This window comes from Triturus cristatus, chromosome 7 (genome assembly GCF_964204655.1).
Source record: "Triturus cristatus chromosome 7, aTriCri1.1, whole genome shotgun sequence".
NCBI lineage: Eukaryota > Metazoa > Chordata > Amphibia > Caudata > Salamandridae > Triturus > Triturus cristatus.
The window spans coordinates 1,039,083,547-1,039,096,012 of NC_140590.1; positions in this window are offsets into that span (position 1 = coordinate 1,039,083,547).

The following is a 12,466-nucleotide window of genomic DNA, read 5'->3' on the forward strand; positions in this document are numbered from 1 at the left end:
AAATACATGCGCAATGCAGAAGGCGGGGCCAGTGCTAGGCATGGGCAGGGCACAAAGACCACAGGGACACACCCACACACTAGCACACCCCATGAAGGCACGTGCCATGTGCCCCCCCTGTGCACCCAATGAACAACAAGCCAGGGCAACACAAACCCTGCACCACACAGCAAACAATCATGGAGACAAACAATGCAGGAGTGGCTGCACAGGAACACACAACACACAGCACAGTAGCACAGGGCCAGGGAAACACACACAACACCACACTCAGGGAAAAAGAAATGAGGACAAGCAACAAATGAACACACACAAGGAATCAATATCCAAATGGACACACCGCCTGCAAGGTCACACATACATATCACAGACTGACACACACATACACACCCCACATGCCAACGTGTGTCCTTTGTGTAGATGAAGGTATCCCTCCATGTGAGCTGGTCTGTTAGTCACTCTAGATGTCAGTCATTGTTGTCGTTGTGTCATCCAGAACGTGATATGCTGTGCACATCTCTTGGTGTATTGTATTGACATGTGTCCACTATCAACTCTAATAGGAGGAGGCCAAATCTGATTTGTCACTTGACGGTGCTGGAGGACATGGAGGATGTTGCGATCATACGCAAATGCCGCCTGGACAGAGCCACCCTGAAGACCCTTTGTGATCTGTTGGAGCCCCACCTGCAGCCACGCAGGAGATATCCAACAGCTTTCACCCCTACTTAGAAGGTGATGGCAGCCCTGCATTTTTTTGCAACAGGATCGTTCCAGGAGACTGTGGCCAGCGCTGGTGGGATGTCACAACCAATGTTCAGCATGTTGCTGCGTGATGTACTGTCCGCCATGATGCTATACAAGGACAGATACATCCATTTCCCGAGGGGTACTGAATTGCCAGCTGTGAAGGAAGACTTTGATCCCCTTGGACACATCCCCAATGTTGTTGGGGCCATTGATTGCACCTATGTCACTCTTGTGCCACCACCGGCAAGTGAGCAAAAGCATTACCACTCCATCAATGTGCAGGTGGTGTGCCTTGCAGATATGACCATCTCGCAGATGTGTGCCAAATTCGCAGGCTCGCCCACGACTCCTACATCCTGTGGAACAGCATAGGGCCCCAGCTGATGGCTAATCTTCTTCCAGAGCGTGCATGGATTGTGGGTGAGTATGCCTAGTCGTGTGGCATGCTGTGTGTGTGACCTGCTCCCCTGAGACTCTGCGGCATTGCAATGTCTATTTGTGTTTGTCATATCTAGGTGACTCTGCATATCCAATCCGTCCCTGGTTGCTGAGCCCACTGCGAAATCCCAGGTCCCCGGCTGAAGTCCGCTACAATGAGGCCCATGGGAGGACACGTTGTGTGGTGGAGCACACTTTTGGGCTGCTCATGTCACGTTTCCGGTGCCTGGACAAGACCGGAAGAGCACTGGCATACTCGCCCGGGAAGGTGTGTCAGATTGTTGTTGCACGCTGCATGCTCCACAACCTAGCCATTCGCAAGGAGATTCCCCTGCTCCTGGATGATGGTGAGGAGCCAAGGCCCCAGCCTGCAAACCAAGCCGTGTCCAGTGATGAGGACAGTGGAGAGGAGGAAGGTGTTGACCTGCCTGAACTGCTCATCAACCGCTACTTCACTTGACGGTGGGTGGCAATATGCAACATACACATTGTCTGATGGGATTGCTGTTCTCGTGAAGGGGCATGTGAGAATTGTAGCATCAGCCAGTTGTAGACTCAGTGGTGGTTGGAAATGTTTCTAGGACATGTCATATGGGAACATCAACGGGACGTGTATGTTGACACTTGGGGGCCGTTCTGACATGTGCATGTTGGGTTATCCTGGTGTTAGGGCTTGTGTGATGTCTGTGGTGCCACACCCAGACCAGTGACAGTTGTTCTGTTGTGTTTCCCTAGGTGCCTTCGACTTCTCCTTGCCTACATACAGCCCATGGTCCTGGTACATTGTGATCATGTTGAAGACGGTACACCCTGCAATAAAGACGGAGCAGACACAACAACGTGTGTGAGAATATTTTATTTACTATGGTGAGATGCAAGGGGGGTGTACATTTCCATTGGGGAGAGTGAGTTGACAGTCGTGGTAGATGAGATGGTTGATTAGTCACCACATTGCAGTGGTGGCCCAGTCCAACAGGCAGATGCCATTCACAAGGCAGTGTGGGGTAGGACAGTTCAAAGAGTCAATGCAGTGGTGGAGAGGTTTGCCATCATGGCTGGCTCCGTGACTTGCGTCTGGCAGATGCTTTGCCTCCAGATACTCCCAGGGTCTTCTTGGGATGGCCCCTTTGTCGTTTGGTAGGGGGGCCTCCTGAGGACTCACCCCTCTCTGTGGGCACAGGGGAGGATGCTGAGCTGTCATTGTGAAGCCCACCAGAGGGAGGCGGAGGTGTTGTCTGGGGCGCATGCCTGTCCCTCAGTACCGCCACTTGCTGGCCCAAGAGGTCCACGATTTGTCCCATGCGTCTGTCGATCTACCTCATCAGAAGGATGAGCTCGTGCAACAGATCGTCCGACCGGCCCGTTCGTCCCTGGGCCTGTTCGTATGCGCCCAGGACTCTGGTGATGTGTTCCAGGGAGTGGGTCCCAGCCTCCTGGTGTCCCTGGGTGACCCTGCCCCTCCCACCTGCCCTGCTGCCATGGACCTGTTGCCCCACCACTGCGGGCACCCGCATCCTCTCCCTGCCCTCCTCCATGGGTGGTGTGTGTGGGGCATCCTCTGGGACAGGGAGGGTGTTGCCGGCAGCACTGGTGGTGGTGGTGGTGGCGGTGGCCGCACAGGCCGTGACAGCAGGGGTCTGCTGTGGAGTTGTTGTTGCCGCATATGTGGTGGGGGGACGCTGGGGTCCTGTGACCTGTTGCTCCCTGGTACACCAGATGGGCCGGCCTCAAGCTCATCGTCCACGGAATCCTGGAAGTCAACATCCGAGAGTCCTTGTACCGGGGGTGGAGTCTGGCTCTGCAGGTTGCTGGTGTTGTCCTCAGCAGTGAGTTCTTGGTCACCTGTGGGTCAGATGGGAAATGGTCATTGCAGTGCACCCGGCAAGCTTTGGGTTAGCTATGTGTCATTCACATTTTGTACATTGCACAATTGACATATCATCACATTGTTGACTGTGTGCAGTACTGTGCTCCCTGACATGATACAGTGGTACAGGCATTACTTGTCCATGGTGCGAGGTGTCAGGGCATACCATGCGAACCGTGTTCAATTGAGGTTTACTGGGACTTGTTGCCATCTAGGGCCTGGCACAACATGTGTTTAATTGTGGACTCATGGTTTATTTGTCTGACCTAGCAGACGTCACATCTGGCCATGGACTGGCCATTGTCATCTCCTGCATCCCTGTGTCCTGTCATGTGCATATCTTGATTTGTGCCACCGCACATGCATTCATATTTTGAGAATGGTCCTTGTTGCACTTGCCCCATGGTGATGCACATGTAACTTATTGCTGTGCATGAATGTGCCCAGGCTTTCTTCTACTTGTGCATTGGTGTGTCACACTTTGGTGGTTGTGACAGTTTTCTTGGCTTACCTGTGAGCACACTCTGCTTGGCAATGGGGTAGGTATGGCTCTTTGTGCAATGTGAGGGCTGGTGTTGTCATATGACACCATTTAATTTGGGGCAAATGGGTGGGTGCGCGTACTGGCTACCTACCTGTAAGTTTGATGAGGGTTGTGTAATGGCTGACACATGCTTCTGGGTGGGGTGGTGGGAGGGATCCATCCTGCTCAGGTGTGGGACAGGGGGCATGGTGGGAGTAGTAGTGCAGCCCTCCCTGACACCAACACCCTCATTGTGAAGATGGCTACCTACCTGTAAGTTTGTTTGTTGTACTGCAATGGCTTACATCTGCTCCTGGGTGGGGTGGGGGAGGGAAGGGATCCATCCTGCTCAGGTGTGGGGCAGGGGGCATGGAGGGAGTAGTGGTGTAGGCCCCCCACCCCCAGACACCCTCATTGTGAAGATGGCTACCTACCTATAAGTTTGTTGGTTGTACTGCAATGGCTTCCAACTGCTCCTGGGTGGGGTGGGGGAGGGATCCACCGTGCTTAGGTATGGGACAAGGGGCATGGTGGGAGTAGTGGTGCAGGCCCCCCACCCCAGACACCCTCATTGTGAAGATGGCTACCTACTGGTAAGTTTGTTTGTTGTACTGCAATGGCTTCCAACTGCTCTTGGGTGGGGTGGGGGAGGGATCCATCCTGCTCAGGTGTGGGACAGGGGGCATGGTGGTTGTTGTAGTGATGTCTGCCTGTACACATGCCCCCATGGTTATGTTTTTAGCTATGTTTGTGGTGAATGGGAGTGGCTGAATATTGGCTCTGTGATCTATGTTTTTGTGAGTGTGTGGTGCAGATGGATGGTGTGTGTCCTAGGTGGTGTAGCTTTGTAGTTGTGCAAGGCAGTACATAGCAGAGTGGTGGTAGTCATTTGTTTGTACTTACCAGTCTCCACTCCCCCGGCTACTCCTGTGAGACTCGCTGGATGCAGTATGGCAAGCACCTTCTCCTCGCATTGTGTGAAAGTTTTTTGTGGAATGGGAGGGCCACCGCCAGTCCTCTGAGCCAGCTCACGGTTCTTGCTCCTCCTCTCCTTGACCACCCTATTCAGGTCATGCCACCGCTTCATGATCTCCTTTTTTGATCTTGGGGTGGTCCCTACTGCATTGACCCTTTGGACTATCCTACCCCATATTTGTGTCCTTGTGGCTAATAGTGTCTGTTGGACCAGGGTACCAAAAAGCTGTGGTTCCACTTTGACTATCTCATCTACCATGACCTTCAACTCACTCTCAGTGAATTTGGGCATTTTCTGTGTGGCCATGGTGTGTGGTGTGCAAGGTGATTGTGGGTGCTGGGTGTGAGTGGTGGTTGTGGTTGTGCTGTGTATGGTGTGTGTTGTGCAGGGGGTTAGTTGTGCTGGTTTAGAGGCGGTGGTGGTGCTGTGTGTGGTGTGGCTGGCCTCCTAATCAGAACCTCAGGAATAGAAGAGGATCCAACAACCTCGAACCCAGCATCTGGACTCTGTTAGCTGTGAGTCTTTCCCCCCCCAGTGTGGTGCAACCCCAGCCCTGGACCCTTGAAAGTGGGCCTAAAGGTGCTCTGCCAGTCCATCTGTGGTGCCAGTAAAACTGACGCAGAGCGATACATTGTTTCGCAAGGCCCCACAACAGAACCACTGCACTACGCATCAGGACGCAGGACCTTGCATTGCAGCCACAGTCTCCTCAAAACCGCTGCTGTGTGATGCATCCTTGATTCATGATGCAGTACTTCACATTGCAAGACCCTAGTCAACAGCATCCTTGGCGATGACGCAGGACTCCTCATCTCAAGCCCCTCAATTTCTTCTAAATCAGCCAATGCATGACGCATCTTCGACACAGGACTTTGCATCTCAACTTCTTCGTCAACGTCATCTGCGACAGTGACCCAGGACTTCTTATTCCAGCCCCTCAGCCCCTTGGAACTGCCACTGTGTGACTCCTCCTCTACGAGGGATCTCGCAAAGCTCCACAGCCAGGATTTAAGGTACTCTGTTCAGGGAGCTTAACTGGATCCCTTTAGCTGGCCTGCGCTCCGTCGTAGTCGGCCTGAACGTGTGACTTTGTCCCAGTCTAGTGTAACCAGATAACCACATTAGGCAATTTGTGCTTTTTGGCACTATTTTCATTTAAACTTGCATATCCCTACTTCAACTGATTGGATTTGTTTTGGTGTCAAATTATTTGCAGCGTTCTACTCTATTTTTCTGAGGTGGTGTGGGATTTTTCTTGTGTTTTGATTTCACTTTATTACAGTTTGAAGTGCTGCATCAATACTTTGCACACTGCCTCTAAGTTAAGCCTGACTGCTTTGTGCCAATCTACCAGAGGTTTAAGTACAGGTTAACATGGAATTTGCTTGTGTTTCATCCTGACAGAGTAGGGTTTCACCCCCCTCAACCAGTAACCCAATTTCCAACACTTACTCTCTGTGTGTCAACATGTTTTTACCTTTTATCACAGAGTCCTGCAGAGGTATAAAGGCTTTTCTCATGACCTAAGTTTCCCATGTGCTACTCTGATCTATCTCTACTTCTAAGGGCCCGATTCTGATGCAGTTAAGAAATCTTCCCGATCGAATAGGTTTGGAAATGGTTTCTGACCAACTTGGATCGGGAAAGTCCGACCAACCGAGTATGATGCATCCGGATGCTTCCAGAAACGATTTGGTTGGACTCCCATTGACTTCTATGGGAGCCTATGTTCCTAACCGCATTGTAATCTGGTCCTCGGTCTGGAATACACGTTACCGATCTGATTCGGAAGGAGGAAATGCCGTTAGGAGGCCTTCCTAACTGCATCGTAATCGGGCCATAGGTGTGAATGCTTTCCAAACTGCATCAGAATCAGGCCCTAAGATGTAAATAGAATTTCTATTAGGGTACTTACAAAAAAGAACATGCATGCCACGCAAAGCAGAAGCTATACTTGCCCTCCCAGATCCTTCAGATATGTGTGTGTGACATTCATGATATCACACAAATGTCATTGAGGCAACCCATTTAGGAGTTTGCTGATGCCTAGAAGGTATGGTATCAGAATATTGTATCCAAAATATTGTCTGATAGAAATATCATGTTACAAATATTGCTACATCGATGGAGTTAATAATACAAAATTTACAGCTAATGGGTTGATATTTTAGGGAAAGTGTCGGATAGCGGAGGGGTAAAAATTGCTATTCCCACTCCAGTCAGTGCAACCGATAGCGGAGGGGTACAAATTATTATTGCCACTCCAATTAGTGTAACAGTAGGGAAAGAGTTGGATAGTGAAGGGGTAAAAATGTATATTCCCACTCCAGTCAGTGCAACAGTAGGGAAAGTGTTAGATAGCGGAGTGATAAATGCAACTATTACCACTCCAGTCAGCAACAGCAGGGAAAGTGTAGGATAGCGGAGGGGTACAAATTACTATTGCCACTCCAATTAGTGCAACAGTAGGGAAAGTGTTGGATAGCAGAGGGCTACAATTACTATTCCCACTCCAGTCAGAGAAACAGAAGGTTAAGTGTTGGATTGTGGAGTGGTAAAAATGACTATTCCCACTACAATGAGTGCAACAGAAGGGAAAGTGTTGGATAGCGGAGGGGTAAGAATTGCTATTCCCACTCCAGTCAGTGCAACAGTAGGGAAAGTGTTGGATAGTGGAGGGATATATTTTACTATTCCCACTCATGTCAGTGCAACAGTAGGAAAATTTCAGGATAGCGGAGGGGTACAAATTACTATTGACACTCCAATGAGTGCAACAGTAGGGAAAGTGTTGGATAGCGGAGGGGTAAAAATTACTATTCCCACTCCAGTCACTGCAACAGTAGGGAAAGTGTTGGATAGCGGAGGGATACAAATTACTATTGCTGCTCCAATGGGTGCAACAGTAGAAAGTGTGTTGGATAGCGGAGGGGTAAAAATTACTATTCCCACTCCAATGAGTTTAACAGTAGGAAAAGTGTTGGATAGCGGAGGGTTACAAAATTACTATTCCCACTCCAGTGAGTGCAACAGTAGGGAAAGTAATGGATAGAAAGCGGAGGGATAAACTTTACTATTCCCACTCCAGTCAGTGAAACATAAGGTTAAGTGTTGGATAGCGGAGTGGTAAAAATTACTATTCCCACTACAATGAGTGCAACAGTAGGGAAAGTGTTGGACAGCAGAGGGGTAATGCTATTCCCACTCCAGTCAGTGCAACAGTAGGGAAAGTGGTGGATAGTGGAGGAATACATTTTATTATTCCCACTCATGTCAGTGCAACAGTAGGAAAATTGTAGGATAGCGGAGGGGTAAAAATTACTATTGCCACTCCAATGAGTGCAACAGTAGGGAAAGTGTTGGATAGCGGAGGGGTAAAAATTACTATTCCCACTCCAGTCAGTGCAACAGTAGGGAAAGTGATGGATAGTGGAGTGATAAATGCAACTATTCCCACTCCAGTCAGTGCAACAGTAGAGAAAGTGTAGGATAGCGGAGGGGTACAAATTACTATTGCCACTCCAATTAGTGCAACAGTAGGGAAAGTGTTGGATAGCAGAGGGATACATTTTACTATTCCCACTCCAGTCAGTGCAACAGTAGGGAAAGTGTAGGATAGCGGAGGTGTACAAATTACTATTGCCACACCAATGAGTGCAGCAGTAGGGAAAGTGTTGGATAGCGGAGGGGTACAAATTACTGTTCCGACTCCAATGAGTGTAACAGTAGGGAACGTATTGGATAGCAGAGGGTTAAAAATTATTATTCCCACTCCACTGAGTGCAACAGTAGGGAAAGTGTTGGATAGCGGAGGGATACATTTTACTATTCCCACTCCAGTCAGTGCAACAGTAGGGAAAGTGTTGGATATCGGAGGGGTAAAAATTACTATTCCCACTACAATGAGTTCCACATTGGGGAAAGTGTTGGATAGCGGAGGGGTAGAAATAACTATTCCCACTCCAGTGAGTGCAACAGTAGGGAAAGAGTTGGATGGCAGATGGGTTAAACTTACTAATAATGTTTCAATAAGTGCAACAGTATGGAAAGTGTTGGAGAGCGAAGGGGTAAAAATTACTATTTCCACTCCAGTGAGTGCAATAGTAGGGAAAGTGTTGGATAGCTGAGGGATACAATTTACAATTCGCCCTTAAGTCAGTGCATCAATAGGGAAAGTGTTGGATAATGGAGGGGTAAAATTTACTATCCCAACTCCATTCAGTTCAAAATTAGAAACAAATAAAAAAATATCATCAACAAAATGAAAATGTTTTTAAAAAGCAGTAAATAAAAAATATACAAAAATGTAAAAAATAAAAATGCATTTAACTTAATAAAACATATTATAATGTTAAATACATATCACAATACCTACAAATATTATATTAAATAGAAAAAAATAATATATTTCAAACAAATTAATATTTTCATTTAGAAATTATTTATTAACAAAAACATAAATTATTACATACATTTAGTCTATTTACTTCCTACCCTATAACACCACACAACTCACAACCCACATCTAAAGTAAAAAAAAAGGTATTTGCATAATTAACATAAATATTTATCAAATAAACAAATATTATTCATTAAAAAACAAATTAACACGCGGGAAAATGTATTAATTTCACGCCCTTTATGCCTATCGTCCCCACAACTCACATTGTAAAGAAATTAATTACACAATAAAAAAAAAAAAAAAACTAATAATATTTAACAACTAATTATAAAGTAAATCAAATTCATTTACTCCCCACCCTTTACCCCTAGGAACCCAAAACCAACACACACAAAAATAATTCAACAATTACCCTAATTAATGATCAATTAATGAATATTAATTATCCACTAATTACTAAAAAATAAAAAAACATCCCACCCTTTACCCCTATAAACCGCACAACCTGCACCTAATATAAATACATTACACTATTACTGTAATTGATTACCAATTAATTAAGTAATACTAATTAACAACTAATTAATAATTAACTAAAAATGATTTACTTCCCACCTTACACCCATATAAACCTCACAACCCACGCATAAAATGTACCCAAAATAATTAAAAACACAATTAACATTATACAATCTCAATTAAACAAATATTAACAAATACAATTAGTCATTAATTTGTTAGAATTAAATGATTTCCCACCCTATTCCCCTATAAACCCACAACCTGCTATGGAACCTAAAACAAGCAAAATGTAATTAAAATAAAATTAATAACTACTAAAAATGTAACATATTAAAAAACATAAACGATACTAATACCAAAAGAATATATCACATACATTTAAAATATATGCTAAAATACAGAACACTAACTAAAAAACCGATATTTTAAACAACTTTATTTTTGCAAAAGATATTAATGACTTCTATAGTTTTGAAATCGATGTTTATTACCTTGAAGTCTATATTCCTGACCATGATATTCTTCCTGTCGATATTTCTGTGTCACAATATTTAAAATTCGATATTAGTGTAAGTCTTTTATTGATTTATTCATCTTGAGTTTTATCTAGCGCTGGCTAGACCCGTAGGTATCAGAGCGCTTTACATAAGGAACAGGGAGTTGCAAGTTACACATTTTACATAGGTTACAAAATGAGGATAACAACAGCCGTACAATAAATTACACAAAAATTACACATTAAAAACAGGGGGTAGGGAAATGAGAGTACTCGAGGATGGCAAAACGAAGACGCTGGGTGAGGCAACTAAAAGCAGTGGGATAGCAGTAAAAGCGGCAGATAGTAGGAGACAAGAACAATCTAAGGGCAGGGGAAGGAAGGGGGGATAGAGAGAAAGGGAAAGGAAGGCAGATAAGGACAGGAAAGTGAGAGTGAGACAAAATGAGAGCGGGAGAGGAAGGCAGATAAGGACAGGAAAGTGAGAGTGTAACAAAGCGAGAGAGGGAAACAGAGATAGTAACGAGTTCAACAGGGAGGAGTAGGTCAGAGGCACATGGGAGACCATAGAAAGGTCGCCCGGCTGGGACAGAGGAAGAGCTCAGAGATCGCTAAGATGGCGGATCAGGAAAAAGGGAGTAAAAGAAGCAAGTCATAAAATGGCGGGGAGCATAAAGGTCTAAGTCCGAAAGTTAAAGGTAGAAATAACATTTCCCAAAAACAACAGGAGCAAATCCATCAGAGGGCTACCAGAGGGGGAAATGAGCCAGCGAGTCAGGAGGGAGGAAGGCAGTCGGCCCCAAAGTCACAGCCACATCGTCCATGAGCAAAGGCTCGGGGCAGCGGGGGCAGCAGTGTCCAATCTGGAGACCAGGAGTCAGGGAAGAAAGACCACAGGCGCCAAAGAAGCTGTCCGCCGAACGGGAGGCAGCAAAGTCTAGAAACAAAGTCCAAGGAAGCAGGAGGGGGCATCTCTCTGGCACGGTGGCAAACAAAAAGGGCTCAAGAATAGCCACGGAGAGCGGTGAAGACTTCAAACCACCGCTATGACTCAATCGGCCCCAAAGTCTAGCGAGGAGGTGAAGTAGCAGCGAAGCCAGAAGTATCGGAGGGGGCGCCTCTCCAATACGGTTTAGGAACAAAGGGTTCAGAGCAGCCACGGAGAGAGGCGCTGGCACACTCTCACCTTCGCCATGTCCCCAAATCAGTCCAGATATCCTGCAAAGGGGCAAAGCAGGCGGGCTGGCTGTAGGGAAGGGCAGCGGCAATCGGACCCAAAGACAGGATGGGGAGTCTCCGCCCAGCTCTTCAGCAGCCCTCCAGGGAGACCAGCAAGGCATTGGCTACGAAGCGAAGGGGTCTGTCCAGCGCTGCAAACCAGGAAATGAAGAGGAAAAGGCGGGGGAAGACAAAGACGAACAGCGGAGTTAGGAGGGGAGCAATGCCCGATGCCCGGCTGGGTAGGTGTCGGCCGTGGCGAGATACCTGGGCCAGACTCCCCTATAGCTGAACAGCACGGCTCCACCGAACATCGGCTATGCTGACTCTGAAACTCCGCGGGAGAAAGCCTCAGGCGCCAACTCCGACGAGTATCTCGGGCTCACAAGCGCTGGAATGGCGCATCGAGGAGCATCAAGGACCATGGATTGAGGACAAAAACCCTGGTGAGTGGGTTTATTCCCATGGGAGGTGGAAATCTGGGAATTTTAGCCAAAAAAGGCTGTGTCTGGCTGGGAGCCCCCGGCCGGAGCTCCTCACCGAGAGGCCATCTTGGCATCAAGTTGACATTTCCAGCTCGATATTTTGACTGAATACCTATCACTGGCCCCTTTGAGGTGATGGAGTGCGGGCAGAACTTAGAAATGAGACTTTGAAGCAAATAGTATAATTCTTTAGTGCTTGGCATTGAGGCATATGATCTCAGCTCTGCTGGAAGGTTCTTGTGGCGCAAGCAGGGCACAAGTCGAGGGTACACGCAGGGGTGTCAACCCACTCTTTTCACAATGTAGACGCCGTTAACCCTGCCAAAGGTTGGGCCTCACAGAAATGTGGTAAACTTGTCTTAGGGTAATATTCAGACACCGGGGACACATTCAGCAGTGCCCGCACGTTGTCTGCTTTCATTTTGAGCAGCAACATGAAGGTAGAGAAGGTACTTATCAGATTCCAGCTAGGCCCATAACAAAGGCCCAAGTTAAGGCCTCCTTTTATTGGACCATCCTGGCTGGGGTCTAATGGGAGCCTCACATCTAAATGCAATTGAGTGGAAGCAAAGGCACACAGCTTATCACTTCACAGGTAGTTAAGAGATGCATGCTTTTGACTTTGTTCAGTTTCTGTATGTAAGAGATATGCATACACTGTAAGATTGTTAGATGAGTTAGCCTGCCCCAGTATTTACACAAATAACAATTTAAATACCACTAGTTTGTTGTATTCCTATAGTGCTTCTCATCCCATTGAAGGGTATCAGAGTTCTTAACATAACACAT